We start from the raw sequence: 4,426 nt of genomic DNA, 5'->3' as shown, positions 1-4,426 counted from the left end.
TGTTTTGTTGAACTAGTTGAATTAATATATAGAACTAGTTTATTTTTAGTATATGCTTAGTTTGAACTAGTTGAATTAATATAACTAGTTTATTTTTAGTAAATATTTAGTTGAACTAGTTGAATTAATATATATATATATATATATATATATATATATATATATATATATATATATATATATATATATATATAACTAGTTTATTTTTAGTAAATGCTTTAAACTAATTGAATTAATATAACTAGTTTATATTTAGTAAATGCTTAGTTGAATTAATAGAAGTAGTTGAATTAATTGAATTAGTAAGTGATTAATGTTTCGCCTAATATGAACATAGGAAATGTCGTCTGACGACGGAAAAAATTTCATTATGTGTGAATACTGTGAAGACCAGCGCGGCCAGTGCGACAGAAATTTCCTTGTTGATGGTAGGTGATTCAGCATCAAGCTGGATGAGACTTTCGAATTCGATACAGTAAGTCACAACGACAAGTCTGTTTTCGTAATTAAACATGACTTATATATGCTTCATTTGCCTGACTTATAATTTTTATTTTTCACTATTCTACTAGCGCATCCCGTGCCATGCAAGAATTTTTGTCTTGGATAAGATAGGTTTCAAAGATATGGAAACTATGAAGGTAAAGAGAGCTTACCTAAAAACTGAGCATGATGGTTATACTTTCAACGTCAAAGTATACAATACACACACATACACCTATTTTGAATGCAATACTTGGCAAGCACTATGCAAGGCTTATGCATTTGAGCCTGGTATGTTTATCACCTTTGATATTCGTCCGGAAGATAATATTGAAGGTAATAGAGACATATGTGTCGATGTGCAGACGCCTCCAGTTGTACCATTATGTGAGTTCTTCTCAACTATATTTTTGTCTTTGATATTGCTTATTCAAAAATAACTGACAAATAATTTCTATTAACAGCTTATCTTCATTCAACCAAACATGTCCGGCGCTTGGTAGACAGGACCTACTACTGTCCCGGAGCTGAACTAAACTGCGAGGAGATAAGTCCTTATGTTTCTTGGCTTGAGGATCTTCATACTGTCAAGACAAATTTTCTTCTTGCACTAAGAAATGTTAGTACTTAAAACGTGCGACCAATAGTGATGGTATTGAACTACGGTCACATCTATTTAGGAATGATGGTAACATATTTACTATTGTCCTCAGTGCATATTTTGCATACATAATTTTTTTGCTAAACTTTCATTGCTAAGTATATTAATTAAGTACTATACAATGTTCTTTAACACGGACTCCCGATGACAGTTGTGCCTCAGGGGATTGAGACTAAAGGTCAGATGTCAATTGTTAGCTTACGGTCAAGATATCCTGCATTGCACATGAATGCATTCAGGATTTCTAGAAGCGATGAATGCTTAATAGTGAAAGATTGGAGAAAAATTGTTAATGATCACAAAGAAGTATTAGGGGGCAGCAATGAGAAGCGCAGCCCACGATTAGGAGACAGGTTCATCGGCATGCTCCAGTATGATCAATCAGAAGAGCTATACATGTTCTATGTTATTTTACCAGAGAGAAAGTAGCTAGCAAGAGTGATTTAGCTAGTTCTTCATCCTGCTCTTAATTAGTACTTGTCCTTTCATGTCCGTGTTCTTTGTTCTGAACTTAAGTGATTTGCTTTTGTGGTGTTATATATGAACACTTATAATATCATGACAATCATGTTGAACTCGATCGATAATATTTTTGCTTCTGGTACAAGTGAATGTTTCTTCTTTAAGCTAGTAGTGCTGGTGGTGATTAGATAGCTAGTTAATTATTATATCATTTAATGAAAGAAACCGCAGATTAGTTTCAGCTGGATGGATCCTACCTAAGTGATCAAGTATATGCCATATCCGTATATATTATAGTTGATCAAGTATAATATGGATATGGCATATACTCTAGCTAGCTAGCTATAAAGATATCCAATAATGCATCCGGTCGAAACTAATCCGCGGTACTTTCACCTAATGATTTAACAACTCATTATAATGTAAAACAATCACTAAATTAAATTGAAAACACAAAATTAAAGAAAAATTAAAAAAACACCAAACATTTAGTACCGGTTGGTGTTACCAACCGGTACTAATGCCCTCCACGCAAACGGGCCTGCCTCGTGCCACGTGGTGGCACTTTAGCGCCGGTTCGTGACGAACCGGTACTAAAGGGAGGGACCTTTAGTCCCCACTCTTTAGTGTCGATTGGCGAACCGGCACTAAAGCCCGTTACGAACCGGCACTAAAGGCTGGTTCTGCACTAGTGATAGGAAGGATTCATTTAGAAAAATAATGGCAGTATGCAACATAAAGGAAAAATAGATGCACTATTTATAATCTTAAATCTTATAAATATTTGTATATCTTTATTATTATTATTATTTAGATAATAAAGCATTTGTCAATTTGTATGATACGAAGAATGTTAACTCCTGCATTTTAAATGTTAGAATAATTGTGAAGGTAATTATACATCTCTATAATATCTAGACCATGCGGACGCAGGGGATGATGACTAGTCCACCTAATAATGTTCAATAAAGTGATCTTAGTGTTCAGTTAAAAAAAGTGATTTCGACGCTTATTCGACACGATGCTTGGCACTAAACCACACACTTGGTTTGCCATAGGAGAACCCCGTCTCATTGTGTAGTTGAGTCTCTCTACCAACGTCACCAATCAATATATAACTATGTGATATTTGTTGGTACAAATTTCTGATTAATTCCATGCTAGCTAGTAAATATGCATAAACATATGAGAGAAAACATGATCGAAAACAGTATAGAGAATCTTATTTCCTGAAAAGAGTTGGCTGGTATTTCTAAACGTTGTCCTGTGCTGGAACACCAAAGCTCCACTGAGTGAAAAAATTCACTGTTTTGGAAAGGTATGAAGGTGGCATTGAACTAGTATATTTTCTCATGTCTCCTTTATACTCCCTCCATCTCAAAATAACTGTCTCAAGCTTAGTACAACTTTGTACTAGAGCTAGTACAAAGTTAAGACACTTATTTTGAGACGGAGGGAGTATATATATAGGTCTCAACCTAATCATGTTTCCATACTAAATTGTAGAGTGCAGTAGTGCTCATATATATAATGTATTTACCAATGAAGTTACGGTCCTTTAAAACATTATAATAAATCAACTTAAAATGTCCTTTTTTACATTGATGATGAGAAGCAACATTTCTTTTTCGAGAATCGATGATGAGAAGCAACATGCCAGTGTTAGAGCGATACTCTTTTTTGGGGTATGAAAACCAGGCTGCCAATAAAAAGTTGAAAAGAAAGGCCCATTTCTCACAAAGCCCATTGACGAAGACACTTCACGTAATTCTCAAAAAAGAAAAAAGGAAGAGGAAGAAGATAGCTCGTCACGTGCCTCAGACGAAGACATAAATAGCTCGTCACGTGCCTCAGAAAACCCTACACCCAATTCTAGTCCACCCTGAATCCCTGATGTCGCCGCTGCCAACCTCCCACCGGAGCCGCCATTCCTTCGACCTCCAAATGAACTCCTGGAGCACATCTTCCTCCGCCTCCCCACGGCGGCCGACCTCGCCCGCGTCTCCACCGCCTCTGCCTCCTTCCGCCGCGTCATTGCCGACCACACCTTCCTCCGCCGGTACCGATCGAGCCCTCCACTCGGGGCCTCTCATCGGCATGTTTTTCGGCCACTTCATACCAGCCCAGCCGCCGCACCCGTCCCCTGCCGCCGCTCGCGCCTTCGCAGCCTTCGACTTATCCTGCTCCTCCTTCCACCCCTCCACCGCCCGGCCGTACGTGGAGTCCACGTGACTTCTTCGACGGACGTGCCCTCCTCGCCGGCGCCCCGGCCGACAAAAGCGGCATCCTTGACGGTGCCGAGGTGTGCAACTTCCACTACCGTGAATTCTTGGTCAGATACCTCGCCGTGTGCGACCCCGTGCACCGCCGCTACTTCCTACTACCGCCGTTCCGGGCGACCTGAAGGCACTGGTCCGCAGACCGGATCTCCTATACCTGGAGACTTTCCTTGCTCCAAGCGATGATGAGGCGGACCCTCTATCATTCAAAGTGATGTGTTTGGCGCAATGCAAGATGAACCTGCTGCTTCTGGTCTTCTTTCTCTTCCGATGGACAATGGCGTGATCGTACTTATGATCAATGGGGTGCTTAGGCTAGTGATCTTACTTATGACCAATGGGACGCAAAGTTCCTTTGCAGCTCGTCCTACATGGCGCCTCCTATCTGTGCCGTTGATCACGCTATGGAGATATGTGCTAGTGCCAGTAGCTACAGAGTGTTTAGTCTGAAAAGGCGGGGCTAGTGAAAGTAGCAAGATTCCCTCCTAGCTAGTGCGGGCCACTAGCAAACAGCAGCTGGCGCATGCGGGCACACAGGAGC

At 40.0% G+C, this 4,426-nt stretch overlaps 1 pseudogene; it reads left to right on the top strand.

The window, feature by feature from the left end:
* Positions 1-3,499: 3,499 nt before the first annotated feature.
* The window catches only part of LOC119284160, a 7,613-nt pseudogene continuing 6,686 nt past the window's right edge, over positions 3,500-4,426 (top strand).

This window comes from Triticum dicoccoides, chromosome 4A (assembly GCF_002162155.2).
Source record: "Triticum dicoccoides isolate Atlit2015 ecotype Zavitan chromosome 4A, WEW_v2.0, whole genome shotgun sequence".
NCBI lineage: Eukaryota > Viridiplantae > Streptophyta > Magnoliopsida > Poales > Poaceae > Triticum > Triticum dicoccoides.
This window is presented reverse-complemented; position numbering and strand designations above follow the sequence as displayed.